Here is an 18,931-nt window from a genome sequence, read left to right on the forward strand (position 1 = left end):
CCTGCAGTGGGCGTAACCAGGCTGATGATGATGATGATGATGCCAAGCTCTAGGGTCAGCTTAGGTTCGAGGATTTTGAAACATGCCAGTTTGTCATTGAACATATTAAATATGGTGCCAATTAGGTGGTGCATAGCTAGCGCCATCTAGAAAAGTCAGTATCGTAGCCACAACTAGCCGCACCAGTAGACAACTGAAGTACACGAGCGACGACGTTGCCATTTTGACCTGTGTGGTATCGATGTGCGGCGCGATATTATCGCAATGACACCAATTAGGTGATGACACTGCAGTGCCGCTTTTAGTCGAAAAATTGTGCTAGCCGCAGAGGCATCAACAAACATTCAAGCCAGACCGGAATTGGGCATCGATGAGAAAAACGCCCGTTGTTGGAGGGGCAATCGGAGATGCTTTTTGCAGTTGCCGCAACGAGGAGATGACGGCAATGAGGAAGATACGCATGTGATAACAGAGAGGAGTGGTTTACCGAGATCGCGCCGAGTTTACGGAGATCGCGCTGTGCAGCACTGTCTGCACATGCGTGGTTATGCATCCGCAAGCGTACGAGGCTAGCAGCAATGACATAGACTGAGCTCGGCATGTTCATACAGAATAAGTGCTGTTTTCATTTTGTAGACACTGCCCTCACTTGTTTTTTGGCCTACATTCGAGGTAAGTTTTTATTTATGGTTTCAGACTTTCGGGGGTCAGCCAAGATTCGAGCAAATACGTAGGTTGGCTGCAGCAGACTTGTTTAGTTCGATCCCAATTACTGAGAATATCCCAAAGAATGCGATGCATAGGAGCACAATAAAGCCACTGGTGTCAGAAAGAACAGCAAAGCCTGGCGTGGTCTGTACATACATAAGCTACAAAGGAAGAACATACATAGTGCTGGCAGAATCTTGTAGCCCCTATGAGTTGATTTCAGGCAGCCATAAAAAGAAAAATTACTACAGGAAGAAGCAAACATCTATGTAGTGTGCCATGTTACATACATAAAATTCTGCAAACACATTTTTCCAGGCTGGTCATTGAGCTTGTGCATGGGAGAATAATTTGTACGTCAGGAATAAAGGAAGTACACATTTACCAACACAACCCGTCTGGTACCTCAGTCACTCTTGAGAAATCAAGATGCTAACAAAGAGTGGGACTGTCTCAAGGGAACTTCTACAGCCGTACTTTCACAAAGGAGGTTACTAGCTCCATTAACGACCTTTTAATTTCTCTGCATGTTGCAGAAAAAAAATATATATGGCGCTATGCATGCTGTATATTACATTTTTATGCCTGTTTTTCCTATGTGTAAGAAGGCTTATCTCATGAGCTACCGGTATAGGTTCACTCTGCCAACTCTAAATAAATCAGTGGCTAGCTTGTTCCTTTAATAAAGGGAAAATGTGCCATGCACCCAAACGTAGCAATTGCTACAAAGGAAACCCATGCAGGTTCCTCGAAAGAAAAGCCTCGCAGTTGAAGACAAATTCATCCTGGTCCTAGCCCAAGCTCATATGGTAGAGTGGCTGCCCCAGGAAGGTGGTGGTCCTGGGTTCGAGCCCCGGACCAGGATGAATTTTTGTTCAACTGTGAGGCTTTTCTTTCGAGGAACCTGCATGGGTTTCCTCCGAAGCAACTGCAATGTTTGAGTGCATGTCTCATTTTGCCTTTATTAAATAATTACTTCTCTCCACCTTGCAGGTTTCTGTAGAAATATAATGTCTAGCATGTTTCACCTTATTTGCCATGCTCGTCTTCAAGATCTCTGCTATGTGGACATGGTTTTGGTCATACAAGCGCTGAAAGATTCAACAGGTTAACTCACTACAGTACAAACCGTGGACTGATAGTCTGTGTGCGGAGTGTCTGCAGACATTACCATAAGCTCACATAAGGTGTTGAGTTCAAACTTGACTTGCATGCATGCAGTAGCACATCTTTTAGGATCTTACCAGCTTTGTCAATTTCAAGAATGGTGAGTTCCTCTTGAAGGAGGATATATATATACCCTCACAAAGCTTGGAAAGGTGCCTCCAGTACTCATGATGCAGAATGTCATTAAGGCAAGGCAGAGCATAGAAAAGGAGCCAGTTTCTCCATTCAGATGCCTTCCAATGGCTTCTTTCTTGAACAGACCGTGGCAGCCTTGTAATGCAGTGAGGTGGCTTGATGGACAACAGCCGTGCAAATATTTGGGAAAGGGCTGATGGTGCACCTATAACAGACAACGCGACCTAATTTAATTATCTCATCAGCGTGACGCGACAAATCTATGCAAACAAGTGGATGCACTGCTCAAAATAGATCAAAATAAACAGCATTACATGCCTAAAAATTGTCATAAGGAAGTGCAATATCTTATTTCTAGGACATTAAAATATAGCACTCTTTTCAGTTAAAAAAATACTACACATAAAAATTTCTTGTCCTTGGTGATGGGAGAATCGGTTGAAAACATGCTCTCTTAAAAATGTTTACACCCTTTGGGTCGTATCTTACCCCACAATGATTATCATCATCTGAGCAGTTTTTTTCGAAATGGGTCAAATCCACGTAAACAGAAGTTTAGAAAAAAGCAAAAATTTGTTACCGGACCTAAATGCAACGCTATCAAAGCTATTATATGATATGCTTTACATGTCAGCTAGGGCAGGTTTAGGACCACAAGTAATGAAAAATTATGCCGCAAATATGCCCAATATAGGGCGAGAACTTTGGATTTGGCTCGTATCGAATTGAAACGCTGGATTTTAGGCGGTATTGCTATGAAAACTTTATTAAAATTGGCTTTCGAGAATGGCATCATGTAATCTTGACAGAAAAGCTATAATAACATTGGAAGCAGGGCACTGCATTTTGCATTTTGGCAACGGCGCATTCTTGCTTTTACGGTGGTGATGCGGCTTCTTTTCACTTCGTCGTCGACGTCTAGGGATAGATTTTCGCCGATCTCTTCATTGCCCCCTGAATCCATGAACAACGATATCAGAAAAGCGAAGAACTCGCGAAAACACGAACGAAACACTCTGAGCTGTCAGGCGGGAACCAACTCTTTGGTGGGAACTGACAAGGAGGCTGCCATGGCTACATGACGTCATGCCAAAAGCTCTCTCCTATTGGGCAAATGGATTTGGCTCATTTTGATCCGTGCAACAGCTGGATCTGGCTCAATTTCGATACGAAATACGATCTGCGAACACGTTCGCCTGGCGTTATTTGACGCATTTCGTTGCAACGAGTTTTCTATGAGGAAGTTGCCTAGTTTTTCTTGTCATTACCGTTTTATCTGACCTAGTTTCGGTTTGTGGATTTGGCTCATTTCGAAAAAAAAACTCCCCATCTGTCTTGCCCACATTCCCTTTCTTTAACGCTGCGAGCCCAGTACTTCCAAGTCACGAACAGCTTGCGAGTCATCAGTGTGGCACGGCATTTTCGACAAGAAAGCAGCGAGCACCAAGTTTTCAAGAAAGGAAACACAAGCAAGGCAGATGACGATTATTGTTGTGGGAGAAGATAAGCCCCAAAGGATGTAAACTTTTTAAAGAGTGCAGATGAACAACCAAAACAGACAAGTCATTGATTGCAGAAGTGCTAGTTTGGATGTTAAAGCTAAGCAGTGGTGTAGTGGTGTGTACATATATATATATATATATATATATATATATATATATATATATAACATTTTTTCAGGGGGAGGGGAACATGCCTAATGTGCTACCCTCTCGCTATACCCCTGAAAGTAAGCAATTTTAATGCATTCCGTTTGCTCTATTCATTTAAGTTTTCTGCAGTAGTTGTATGTACAAACAAACATGGCAGTGTAGATTGAGTAGCTATTTCTCAAGGTAGAGTCATACACACGAGATGATACACTAACGATTGCCACTTTGTAGAAGAGAAAATTGTGAAAGCAGACAAGTACAAAAGACCTAAGCAAGCAATTTGACTAGGAATAAAAGTCCACAAAATGAAAGCTCAGCTGTGTCGCGGCTTGAGAGTATGTGATCCTGCTAATGTCATGCTTTACAAACACTGCTCCCATATCAACAGATGCTTGGAAACGCGATGGAGATGGCAATGCACCTTTTAAAATGTCAAAGAAATATTCATAACCAGGACAAGTGCACTTTTATGCACCAAAAATATCCAGTGAAACATACTTAAGGATCTATCACAATTGTGAACAAGTACAAAACATCAAACTGATGATGCAAAATCCCAGGACACACAGTCAGGCAATTTCATTTGGTGACATCGTTTGCTTTGTGAATCCACCTTATTCTACAAGTCAAGCATCTTGTAATTTCACTATGTAATCAAAATATTACAAAATAAATGGCAATGAAAAGAGTCACATTACCTGAATAGAAGCGCTCATCAGAATTTGAACTTGACAGGATGGTTTCTGTCAGCTGCTTTGCAACACCTTGTAGGACACACTGCATGTACTCAACGCTGTAGCCGTTCACAAGGTCCAGACCGGAATGAACACATGTAGCTTATGTAAGAAAACATACACCCCTTAGTTTCACTATTACACTTATTATGAGCTTCAACGCACAGGCACGTGGCAAAGCACTCACCCAGGTTGGATAGCAATGCTGATTCGCAATGTGTTTCCCATTTAAACATAGAGGATTCCATTGTTTTAGTTAAGAACAATGCCCCTTCATGCCTGCTTTTGCCCTCTCTCCCAGGGGCTTGAGAAAATTTGTTTCTCAAAAATGATCAGAACAAACTGGCGGCAACCTTTTGTACGAGCTGTGTATCATTCCTGTTTCTTGAAATACAAAGTGCTGTCACCTCGGAACTTAATGTTTGATTTCTCCCCCCTCGATGAGTCTTGATACAGATTTCTCTATTATCATACTGTGCCTACATTTGCCCTTTCTTTTTTTGCATCAAACTGCAATATGAATGTCACTGCTAACTTACCGTTCCTTAAGGAGTGTACTGATCTCGGCTGGTTGGTACATCATTAGGATGCAAACAAACAGCGCTTGGATGGGGTGAAGTGAGGATGACAGGCAAGATGTGGAACTAACAACCACAGGTTTATTGCGGGAAATTCAATATGTACAAAACACAGGCCGAGTTCAGAAGACCAAAAAAAAACATGGTATCTGCACCGGGAAAGGAATGAAATCATCACATCACATCTGGCGTCATAGCAGGCTGTCATGTTTTTAACTAATAGTTAATCTCCCAGTTATGCAGGGAAACAAAGGGTACACTGACCCAGGAGATTCCACACGACTGGATAAAACACGCCTCACAAACCGGACGTGTTCTTTGCTCTGTATATCTACCTAATATTCTGCATTTATCAGAGAGATGTTGGCAGCCGCATTCTTTCCAGTGCGGGGCTAAATGACTGGGTACAGACACTTTCAGGGAGTATATGTGCTCTCTCAGCCGGTCATTCAAACATCGGCCTGTGTGGCCTAGTTGCAGTGTCCACACTTAAGTGAAATCTTATAAAACTGCGTATGTGTAGTCAAAAAATGGCGTTCCGTGTTTTTTTTTCACCAATGATTTTCCTTGGGCTTTCCTTCTTGAGTTTGCAGCATAGTGCTGAGAGCTTGTTCCTTGCGCTGTACAAAACACACATGCCTATTTTTCCTGCAACCTTTTTTTAATCTATACTAGACCTCACGGACATAGGGTATGACGGCTCTGCTTGCATGAGGTTCTTTGTCCTGTGTGTCGCGCCCTGCCCTTCATCTGGTCAGGATCAACAAAAGCCTTTTTGAAAGAGCAGTCAGCAGGGCCATAGGATATCCAGCCTGAGTAACACAGTGTACTTGGTGCATGAAGCTACTAGCCACCTGGTGGTGGCATGAACGGGTCAGAGCTGATCTGAGGCAGGAGACTGCAATACTTTTCTTTGAGCGTGGATTGTTTAGTTTAGTTTGAAGTTTATTCTCTTTCTTCATTACAGAAAGAGGAAACAAGAGCTAAAGGCCATTAGGCCTGACAGGGGCTCTTGCTCCAAAGCGCGTTTGGCTTACATGATGATCCAATGTATGAAAAAGGCAAATAAACAAGATAATGTATACATTATACAATAACTTTGTGAAAAAGACATTTATGCTTCAATTTTTGTTTCTGCATTCACATTACAGCACAGATTAAGGAAAACATATAAAGTGCATAAAAAAAATCTTAGTGCGATAGCATTTTATGTATAAATAATTTGATTGTGTATGAGAAGATTTTTTATACATTGCTTAAAATTAGGCGCACAGAAATGAATTTTTTGCTCAACGATGTTTAGTAGCCTTGGTATTTGATAGTTTATATCCTGACGTCCGTAGTTAGTATGCGTGAATGGTATTTTCTTGATTTGATAACGTAATGGGTATCGAGGAGAAGTGGGTATGCTGACATGGAGCCTGTGCTTTTTTATATGTAAGAGTAATCTCTAATAAAATACTTGATTTGCTCGTAAATGTTTGCCAAAGAGATTGTGTGTGGGTAAGTCACGCGGCCTACCATGGTAGTTTTCAAAAATTCGGACTACTCGTTTTTGCAAGCCTAATAACTTATCATAGTTTTTTGCTGTAGTTGTTCCCCAAATCAAGACACAATAAGTTAGCTTCGAGTAAAAAAGGACAAAGTATATTGCTTTCTTTAGCCATAAAGGTATTAGACCGCGTATTTTATACATACAGCCTAATACTTTGCTAAGATCATTGCTAAGCTTATTCACATGATTGTCCCAGGAGAGGTTCTCTTGGAACCATACCCCCAAAAACTTTTGTGTTGTTACTTGTTCTAGCCTTTTTTGCTTGAAATAGAACAGTTATATTAACAGGCAATGACTTGTTTATCGGTTTAAGTATCATATTTGGTTTTGTTGACATTCAATTGTAGTTTCTTGATGTAGAGCCATTCAGATAATAAATTTAAATAATCATTTATTTCTTTTTGTAAGCATTGCAAGGAAGAATTTGCAAAAAAAAGATTAGTATCGTCTGCGTACATGATGATATTAGGTGAGGAAGAAATGTTACGAAGGTCATTTATATAAAGATTAAATAATAACATCGTATGTCCAACTAAGTGGTGATGAATTCGAACCAATATCTCAACGTCTAAAAACCTTATCTTATTGTCGGAGGGTGCTCGATTGTTAGCACCGAAGGGTTTATTACCAATTGAAAGATGTCAAAAACATATTTTACTCGCAAAATGTGCAAACGAGGCTAGATAGGCAAAACAGGCTGATATTTGAATGACCGGCTGAGAGAGCATGCATACTACTCACTGAAAGTGTGTCTACCCAGTCATTTATCCCAGAACTGCAAAGAGTGCAGCTGCTAACCTCTTTGATAAATGCAAAATATTAGGTAGATGTACAGAGCAAAGTGCATGTGAGATTAGCGAAGCATTTTTTAACTAATCACATGGAAACTCCAGCATCAGTGTACCCTGTTTCCATGCGTAGCTGGGAGATGAACTATTCGTTAAAAACATGAGAGCCTGCTATGACGTTGCACGTGATGTAATTTATTTATTCCTTTCCCAGTGCAGGCACTGTTTTCATTGGTGTTCTGCGCTCAACCTGTGTTTTGTATATATTGCATTTTCCACAATAAACCAGTGGTTGTTAGTTCAGCACCTTGTCTGTCGTCCTTACTTTGTCTTGTCGAACTACTCCTTATCCTTGTCCTCATTACAGTTTCTTGTCTGCGATATTTCACCACAGAAAAGGAGGCAGTCTTTCCAGATTACTTTCATGAGACCAAGATTTTGCGTGCTATAATGAAGCCTTCTTATGTATCAAAACTGCTTCAAATATTTCTCGGGCACTCACCTCACAATTTTTTTCGCACAATCAAGGCACCCGTGGAAATCTGAGGACACAGTCTCGGACAGTCACTTTCAGAGATATCACCTTCAGTACAGCCTGATTGAAACTCCTGTAGTCACCGAATTTGCCATGTACAAAATCAGGTGAAGGTGACAGGATCGTGGAAAGTGATCATCCAAGAATACGTCTTCAGAATTACACTTGCACTAGCTGCAATGCATGGCAAGATTAGTACCTACCTCGCTCTTAAAAGAATTTGCATGTTCTGTCAGATATTCTTTTGTACAACTGCCCGTCCTATCAAGTAGAAAACGTTGCTGTTACAAACAAGACACTTTTCCGCATGCTTTTTCTTGCATATTTTGGTTACACCTTATTTCTAGCTTCCACACAAAAAGGAGCCACTCGGGAAACTCATGCTTCCTCCCTTTTTTTTTGGCGCGGTTTAGAATGATTGTGTAACGAAACTGTGTGGAGAAGATTATTTCTATGGTACGGCGTAAAATGTTTGCATGATCAAACTGAGGCATCAGAGATGATTAGGTGGGGGATGGGGGCAGTTGTTAGTATGCCATCTGTGTCATTAACTGAGAAAGAATTGTGTTTATTTAGTGGGTTATAAGCTCCTCCAGGTATGTCCTCAGAAGGCACTTATGAAAAAAAAGATCTTTTTGTCTAGTTTGTGGTCCTTTCCAAGTTTATATTAGCTTTCTTTTTTCATGTCAGTTTAGGATCGCGTATTCTCAGCCTCTGCCATGGAAACTTTAGTGATCGTGATTGTTTTTGCGCATGTGCTTAAGTACGCCAGCAGTGGACAGCTTCCTTTTGACATGAGTTGTAAGCTAGTGCTCATGCTGTCTGTGTCTGTTTTTTGTCCTGTGTTTCGCACTTTAACATTTTCACAATTTTGAGTCAAATTTTTTTAACTAGGTGAACGTGAAGAGTTTTTAACAAGTACCCATGCTGTGCACACAGGTCCCCAACTTCTGGCATGAGACTACAAAACCATATACGAGGCTCTTAAACTTGCTATACTGGCAGTTACCTTAAGAAATTTAGTTATATATAAATATTAGCTTCTAGCATTTGACACACAAAATGTGATGTCTGCCACCCCCATGAATTATTTGCAGAAAAAAATTATTACTTTGCCTCGAATCACATATTTGTTATAATTGAAGATGAATATACTCAAGGTAGACTAGCGCAAATTATTAAAAGACACAAAGAACAAAAGGACAAGCGCTAATGTACCATCATAATAATGCAAGACCTACTACAGCCCAAGAGTCAGTCCTGTTGAAAACAATTATCACTAAAACATGTTGCATGTGGTTTATGTTATGGACATGTACAGCAGTGAATTATTTGCACTGCCCACAGTGTAGAAGCAAAAAAGCTGTGAAGCCAAGAATCTATACCAGTGTCACGCATGCACTTCTAAAGGCATCGAACAGACAGTCTTTTGACATAACGACGAAATGGGTGCTGCTATATAGTTAAAAACAATCTACATATGCGACGATAGTGCTAGAAATGATAGTGTTTTTGTCTATTTTTTGTGCAGTTTTAGTGTGGCAACCAACCTTCCACTCCTTCATAAGGTGAAACTCTTGATAGCAGTTATGAAGTGCCGTGTGGCAGCATCACAACTCTTTCGAGTTTGACAGAGGTTGGCAGTTTCAGTGACCCTTGACTGAAATCATTGAGCCAAGTCCATGTGACACAGGTATTACTGCAATTAGGAAAGGAATTAGGGCTTCAATGCTCCTCACTCACCTTTCAAGTTCATCAAGGCTGACGGCCCCTTTAAGCCATTGATGGTGTCTCTAAACCTGCTTGCCAGATGCATCTCACTCTTGACACGGTCTGAAGTTCTTTGTTCCACAGAAGACACCGTTGTGTACCGCATGCTCCCTAATGCACATAAAACGGTGAAACAATAACATAAGTGAAAGTAACAAAGTACGATTTTGTCACTAACATCTAGCGCCTGCATCATCATGTTTAGATTGCACCATATAGTCAGCATAATTATATGAAATACCAGTATTTTATAAAGTGTATATATCCGTATAACATATTCTGTGCATTACACACTCCAAGAATAACTTTCACATCTTTATGAAACATACATATTAGTCATTTTTCAGAGACTGATAGAAATATAAGATATTTTACTTACCTTCTCGGTGCTCTCCTGGAATCAGGCACCATGTGCAACCAACATATCCATTGAAGGTCACCATGTTCTGCTCACATGCCCTCGCAGGTGCATCAACGGAGACACACAATACATGAGGCTTTGACACATGAACGTCTCCTTTGTGAGCCCACTTCACTGCCCTGTGCAGTTTACTTCATTCACGAACCCCTCAAAGAACAGTTGCATCTCTGGATGCTTTTTACCAAAGCAGAGCCCTGCAAGAACCGGGCGTTTAAATCGCAAATGCAGCGGCAGTTCATTAACAATAAATTGCAGGGGCCACACTCACGTCTTCGAAGATTTCCATACAGGGCTCCCATCAGTATTTATTGTCAATGTCAAGTCATCAGGGCGAAAATTCTTTTCTTCCCTCAGCCTGCTGTAGCACTGACCCCTGGTAATATCAGTAACGGTAGATGACGGGTGCTGAAGTACTTCAAGGCTTTCATGTAGTTCCTCTTTGGTCCGTTGAATCATAAGCATGAGTTGCGCTGCCAGGTTAAGAATAAAGAAGAAGCAACCTTCATTTTTTAATGACTGGGTTGTTCTGACACTGTGACAGCTGCTGCACTCAGCAGAATTGCCATGCGTTGTCATGACGCGTTTGCATGGTTCACAATAAAAGTGATGCTGCACAATATCCCGCATGTCTCCCGCCCAGAGCTTCCGAAAAGTGAATTTGCTCGGAGGCAAGGCATCTGTGCCAACAAGAAAGTTTATCAGCTTCGCTAGGTCGCCCAGTGCTGTCCACGTCAAACCATGAGACACCGCAAACGACATTACTGCTGCTATTGCGGCCGCCTTTGTTACATTTGAGTGCGGCAATCTTTCGCCGCCGTACTGCGCAAACCAGGACGGCAACGTGTCATCATCAAAGGATTTGTTAGTAACGTATTCGTCGTTACCGTCAGAGCTGTCCCAATTTTCGGAAGTGCCACTTGCAATTGAGCTGTTCCTCTCGTCGCGTTCGTCATCAGTGTCGAATATGAAGTTGTCGCTGCCGTCGTGGTCCGAAGAAACTGCGTTGTTGTATCCGTCATTTGACCCACATGGCGATGTGTTAGGCGAAGCCTCTGTCGCGCTTCCCGGCTGCACACTGATGCCGACGCTCGTAGATGGTGCCCGTGAGGTTGCCGATGCGACGGCGACGGTGTGCGCCTTTTCATGCCTATACCAAGTAGAGGTCGGCACGTCGAAGTAGCCATCCTTGTCTAAGTACACTTTACGCCGCTTTATAGCGGAATTCTCGGTCATCGCTTGCTTTCGGTGCACGCTAAGGTGATGATAAACACCGAACGGTCACGCAATAGCCACTGCTTTCCCACAGAATAAAGAGCGCTCTATTCCCGCTTCCGGAAAGAAGCCAACAGGAAGCCGCGTTGGTAACACCACTAGACCAACCAGACAATCATTACTTCAATTATAGACAGATACCACTAGCATCCTCTGTGAAATAGAGGGGCGGCGAATGCCACCAAGCAATGTACAGGTACTGCATATTTCGCTGCGTAGGTTCGAAGAGAAGGTTTTGTGCTCTCCGCTGCACGGTTATTGCTAACATTTTGCAAGAAAACCGCATTTTGGAGTCTACGTTGTTTAATATACCACTTGGCACAGTTAATTGCCTGGTTTTTTAAGAAGTGAACTGCTGCCGCGACGGCGTAAGCATAAACTTGCTTCGCGGCCTGTCGGTAGCTGCAGAAAGCAGCGCTTCGCGGAGGGCAGTTCCATGTTCCAGAAGTGGGCAACACGCGTCAGCCCTCCTTAAAAGGCTGTTTTCTGCAGCTGTCGGCAGGTGGCGAAAAAAGTTTACGCTTGCACCGTCGCGGCGGTAGCTTACATAATCCTAGGCGTAGGCAAATTTGCACTTTTTTCTTAAAAGCCAGTTAAGTAACTGTGCCAAGTCTTATACTGAACGACGTAGACTACAAGATGCGATATTTCTGCAAAATTTGTGCAAAAGCCGTGCTGCGGTGAGCGCAAAACCCTTTTTCGAACGTACGCAGCGAAATATGCAGGATGCTGTATTTTTACCTTTCTTCCGCACTTGACGCATGGTTCGTGTTTTGCCGTACGTGACAGAAATTTATTTCCCAATAATGCTTGGTGAAATTGCAATTTGCCAGCGCTGAAATGTCCTGTAACGTTTGCATGCTATGAATTAAACACAGTTAAATGTGATTACATCTCGTCATGTGCAGACGAAATTTCGAGCTTGGATCACGGTCTTCCAGCATTTGTCTTAGCAAAATTTGTCGTGTGGAAGATGTAAAGATATTACCTACGCCAATCGCTCCAAATATAAAATTTTCATTAACATGCCGGTCCGCAGCGGACATTAACATGCCGTGTCACAGAGGAAGTTATGCGCTGCTTACAGAAACCTCGCACTACAGGTGGAAAGTCGTCGTACATGAATATAAAGCGTACGCGGTCTGAACGACGCCACGTACCATCAATTGATGTCACGCGGCGCACTACTGATCGCGACCGAGCCCGATTTGTATATAGAAGCGTGCCACTGCGATTGGCTCCCTTCTGCAAATTGAATTCGATCTGTATCGGGCTCGATCTCTCTCTCTCTCTCTCTCTCTCTCTCTCTCTATATATATATATATATATATATATATATATATATATGGACTCATATGTGTTGGAAGCTCTTAAAAGAGAGCTATATTTTCAGAGAAATTTGGGGACACGCAGCATGGCCCGGCCGCACGGCCGGAGATATAGTTCGCATTATATCAGTGGCTGCGCACTCCTTAATTCGTCTGATCGACTTATGCAATGCAAAAAAAAAACGATGCGTGTGTGTGCGTGCGCACGTCCGAAGGTAATTAACATATAAGCAGTTTTGCCCAAAGGGCTCCTCGGACGATGTTCTACGTATATACACGCAGGCACGCGCCAATTTGGCGTGGCACAGTACACAAGGTAATATATATCCTGCTTCAATGGCATTAATTGGCTGCTTATAAGCGCTCTAGCAGGCTCTGCATGGTCTCATGAAGCGATATGGTCGAGGAGAGGGAGGAGCGTTGCCTGTGGCGTATGCTCATCTAATTGGCGCATGGTGGGAAACAATCGCGACGCCAAGTGATATGTACAGATCAGGTTAATTAGAAAGCTTAATTGTCCCATTAGCTGCGTGCCCATTCTGCTCACAGTAGTGGATGCAGCAACCGATTGAGCAGGTGCGGAAAACATACGTTCATATGCTAGCAGAGCATGGAAAGCGACATCGAGGCGATTTACCTTTAACTTTATTAGCCTATCTTAGTGCACTGACGATGCGTTCACTTCGCTGCTTCCTTGGAGCCAAATGGTATCGGTCTCTGCATGGAGGTCCTCTCCGCATGGGAGTGCCCCATGCGTCGTCGAATGGGACCACTGACAGAGGACGTCAGTAGTGGGGACATCACGCCGACGGCGTTGTTGCGCCTGAAGCATCCGTGTCGCAGCAAAAAAAATTGTTTTCATCTGCACTTAATTGTTCCGTGCATGACCTTCGCGGTGTCAAGCTTCGATAGTGTTGTTACATATCCCTTTGCCAGGTATCAGCGTTGACTATGTTTCGTGAACGAATGATGACGCACAGAGGAGCCGCAGTTGACTCACACTTTTCGAAACAGAGATCCCGGCCCGGTAAACTCAAAACTAAAATGTACAATATCTGAACTAATGAATTTGCAATAGTTCAAGAACAAAATTACAATTAATATCGCTAACATTGTGATTTTGTAACGGAAATTAAAACAAGTAAACATGATTCTGTGAAGTTAAGACGCAACCAAGAGCGGAAAGAAGTCCTACAGTTTGTAGCGGATAAACATTAGCTGCCGATTAGACGCGCCCATGAAAGCACGCACCCGACGTACGCGAAAGTCGATGAGACTTCATGCCCATTGTTTGATGTTACATTATTGTAGCCTTATTATCTGGGCCGAAGGGATGAATTCAAAACAAAGAATTCGGCGGTTTGCTTGCCTGCGCGAGGTGATTGAGAAAATGATTTAAGAGATACGTACAGGATGAGAGGAAGATGAGTGTAGCAAAAAGGCAATCGGCGCACTTTCATAAGCGGCACACCTTTACAAACAAGGAAAATACAAATAATCAAGCTATATATTCATGCATGTGAGGCGTTGGAACGAAGTAAATGGTCACCCAAAATCGAACACAAGAGCCTTTCCAGCGAATTTATGGGCGTATGATGAAAGTGAAGGGCATGAACAAACGAGAAGGTACACACATTTATATTGCCCTTAATTTTTTTTTAACCTGTGGTTGTATTTTACTCCTCATACGGCCAATAATCTCACCGACATGTACATGTGCTGCGTCCAATCCCAAAATGCGCGCGAGCGATTTCGCGCAACAAAACAGAAACCGATCGAACATGCCCTCCGAAATCTGCCGGTGCGGTCTAAGGCAAATTTTGGAGGTTAACACATCAGTCGATATTATTAATATTATTTTCATGAAGTATTTAAGCTAGGACGGCAAGGCCACAGCAAAGTACAGGAAGTTACAGGAACCTTTCGTTGTAGGGTGTCTGTGACGTTGTACGCGGGCGGAGACAAAGTTGTAGCCACTCCGTGGTTGTAGCCGTAGCCGTGTAGGTGTGTGTTGAGGCGCCGTTGTTGCTGTTGCCGCGTGTAGAAATGCTTGCCTACGTAAAATACCGCGACAACTACCGCGCGATATTGCCTGTGCGGCTCATAAAGTCATTCGAGTCAGAGGACGAAGAAGACTTCTCAAAGTCAAGAGAAGTCCAGGCACACTGGCGTAGCGAAGACGGCGCTACTGAAGGCTACTACCCGGTCTTTGTACATGCCCTGGCAGGTAAGTAAGCCTTGCTTCCCTATGTTTATATTGTTACACTGGGCAAGTTTTGCGTCTTCTGTAGTCTCCGTCAATGCCTGGCTGTCTGTCTAACGCTTTCTTGGTCCACGCTTATCTTTACCAGAAACTGCGAAGCTAGCAAAAACTATCGTTGGGCTTCATAATGGGGCCTTGCAGAAATTTCGTTCGAAAGCGGCAATGTGCCTCACTTTTATGAGATTAGGGAGTGCCTGACATGCATTAGTATGTGCAGTGTTAGCATAGTATCACAGGACATAAATGTGTTTTCACATGTGCACTACGGTATTGTATGCCTGCGTTGATGTTGAGCAAGTGTGCGCCGCGTGCGTCGTTGACATTATCACATCATCACAACGGATGGACGTACACATCTTGAGCCTATTTGTGTTTTAACAGCTGCTTTTCGAAGTGTTGATGCATACGTAGACAGATGCAAAGCAGTTGTCACAGGAAGTTACTAATTTTGCATGTCCAAGACATCCACGTCAAGGCCTAATTCCTGAGCTTAAAGGTTGTTTCCAAACAGGTCTCAAGATCTGTTTGGAAAAAGATATTTTAAATTTGTATTGCGATAGCAATAATATGGACACTCCAAGCGAATTGCCGTCGATTTCGTCGGGAGGTTCATATATATTTAAGTACATGTATGCTATATGCCATGCTATATGACATGTAGTATAAGCGGTTTATATTGTCACAACATTCTATCGCTAAGGTTGCTTATACCAGGTCTTCCATCCGTTACAAAATTATTCCTAACAATATTGAGAATGGCAGCCCGCGAAAAATTTCATAAAAGGCAATGCCGACATGCATGCTTTATATCTTAAGCCTTCTCGGACAAGGCTGCTCTCGGACTACCAACAGGCACACGCATGGATCGGCTTCTCGCCTTAGGAATTTACATGGCCTTTGAAGAGCTGAGCATCGCGGCCCTCATGTCTCAACAAGAAAGTCTGTAGGAAGGTGCTACATGGCTTCGGGTATCCCATGTGGCCACAGTACAGCAATAAGGAACTACCAATATCCGTCCCCAAATCCACATATACATGAATGTCTTGTACTGCCGTACGCATCGCGATGCAATGGCCAGACAACTTGCAAAACAGTACGAAATGGACCCAGACACATTTTACACGGACACGGTCCACTGCGCACACATGGCTTTTCATAGACCACTGTTGGCTCGGACCGTAGGCCAGGTATATCCACCTGTGCCTCAGCCAAGTCCAGCTTGGCAAACATGGCAGACGCCTCAGCCATCGCCCTCGCAATCAAAACCAAAGAAGACATGAAGCAAGGATCATTTATGCTCATGGACTCGCAAATAGCGTGCTATTAAGTAGCGCCTGCATTCCTGCATGTGGCGTCTGCCCCTTAGGTGCAGCAATATACCAGGAACACAGTATCACATGGTGCCTGGGACACATTGCAGCTACAGGAACAGACAGTGGACAGTGCTGCTACAGCTATTGCTTACCGAGCTACTGTCCCCCATACAGCCACCTTCCTCCCACCACTGGTGCCCCTCACTCTCCAGGATGCCCTAGAACACCAGTGTAGAGAAAGTGTACCTCCCGCCACACGTTCACCTAAGTATAAGGGAAGCATATGAGTGGTACTGCCCACAAACGAGTACATGCCTGCACTTACGGTTGAAACTTGCCATCCACCTACCTCATGGCATGCGTGGGCTCTTGCCCGAGATGTGGAGGCCAGCCAACTTTCAGCCACATTCCCTGGGAATGTGCGCTCGGATCACGAAAAATTTTTACGCCTCACGTTCCAGTGCAAGGCTGTGCAGGAAGATTGTCATAATGGTGTTCAGCTGATAACAGCATCCTTAATTTTTCTTTTGTACGTCTGTGTGCAAGTGCATGCACTTGGTATTGCTGACTGTAGTTGAATGTGACTGTTGACACTGTGCTGCTGTTTCGGTTTTAGACACCCTGGACGGCCTCAACACGAAACTTAAGAAAATGAGGGAATCATTCCCCAGGCTGATAAAAGTTTAGGGAGAGCTGCCGGCGTCACGCAAGCACAGAGTGAGTATTTCTAAGCGCTATAATATTATGATAGTCTAGTCATTACTTGGCCATTTTATCTCGATACCACCACTTGCATGCTGTTTATGTGGTGTTCAGAGTTAAGCAATATACCAGTGAAATAATTGTGTGCTAAAAAAATGTGCAGATACCATTTGCTGTGAAAATTCATGTTATGCAAAGCATTTGGCAAGGTGCCTGGCTATCCAGCCTTGTTTGGAGTTCCACAAAGGGAAGCCTGGTGGACGAGCATGTTTTTTGTAAATTCAGTAGTGTGTGGGGGCAGTGAGCATGTATCTGTGTATGTGTGACAGAAGCATGGCGATAACCGTGTTAAATGGATCATGAGCCAGCACTGGCATGATCGGCCATTGCCGGCTATTTGCCATGACCTTACGACATGGCGATCATTGTTTTCTACATAGAGGTAGTGGGTGAACTAATTGAGAGAAGCACTGATTGTGCCATGATCAGGGACTGTGTTATATAATCAATCATACTTAAGGCTATGTAATGCAGGGTCTGGAAAATTATGGCATTTGTATTCCGGCAAAGAAATGTTAAAATATGATTAGCCTAGGCAGTCATGAAGTTAGCGCAATCCTGCATAGTTTCTACATAGTGTAAGCTGCTGCAAAAAGTACTAAAAGAAGTAGGCCAGTCCCAGAGAAAGTACAGTACAACAAGGCATCTATAAGTGTGAGCGGTCGCAGGGAAAGAAGATGAGGAAAAGACATGGGGTGCAGGCGCCGAGTGTTTCAAGAGCAGGCTGGCTTTGAAACTTAAGCATGCGTGTGATTGTGGCCTAACGGTTAGAACACCAGTCTGCGGTGCTCAGTGGTAGATGTATGATTGTACCACTGGTCAACCATCTTCTTTTTATTAAAGCAAGGCGAGTCACAAACATGCATACCTAGCTAGTTTAAAGTGTGCTGAATGAGGCAACTAGTGCTTCAAATTCAAGTATGCTTATAGGATTTCATCTATAGGTATTTACCTTGAGGGAGCATTTAATTTTTCCTCTGTTGCTTATCCCACCTCTGTAGAAGGAGCCAACGCCACGAGAAATAAAAAAAAAACAGCGTGGCGCAGCTACAGAGGCTCTCCATGAACGCATTTTGGAGCAGCATAAGGTATGAACAGAACATAAAGGACTTTTTTGGAGCCACGTTGTGTGCCAAAATGAACAGGAGTACACTGCTCAGTAGAATATAGTGATGCATCTTATTTATTTGCACTGCTTCAATTTTCAGGCCAGTGAGCCATTAGAAGACGTAGTGGCTGAACTCAAAACCACGATCGAAAAACAAGCAACAGAGCTGCGGAAGCTCAAGCAAAAACTTAAAGAAGGAGAGGAGCTTAATAAAAAATTACCCAAAGCTCTGCTGGATAAATTTGGTGAGTACATAATGTATTTCTCAGTAGCCTTATCACCTTACAACAAGAAATAGTGGCCACATTAACAAATTAGTTGCCCGCCTCGCTTCCACAATTTGGTGCTTAATGGCTTATGTTGAGTTTTCCCATGAGCACTGTACAGCATTAGCACACTTTCCAATGATGTCGCGCTGCTGGTACTTTTTTTCAGTTAATAAGGATATGCTCCTGCTGGATTGTAAAGAAAATCATTGTGGGCAATTTATTATTTCCCCAAGTACATGAGGATAATGAGCTATTGTTTTATAATGCCAACAAGGCGCAGCACTGCCATCCATATTGTCCATGCATTCATAAGGGATGAAACTACAATGGTTTCACAGATTTAGCAAACATCATGTTGTTCCACTTGATCAAGAAAAGAAACTGAGGCACTTGATCTTTATTAATGACAACCAGAACAAGCTAACAGGCAAAAAAGCCAATGAAGGCATACAGGATATTTTTGCACGCTAAATGCACATGTAATGCAATGGCTGTTAGTTCGGTCCCCACCAGGGGCGCATTGTTTATTTGTCTGCTGAAATTTCCTTTTATTTCATGATTTTTCTGGTGCAG

Source organism: Dermacentor andersoni, chromosome 5, assembly GCF_023375885.2.
Source record: "Dermacentor andersoni chromosome 5, qqDerAnde1_hic_scaffold, whole genome shotgun sequence".
NCBI lineage: Eukaryota > Metazoa > Arthropoda > Arachnida > Ixodida > Ixodidae > Dermacentor > Dermacentor andersoni.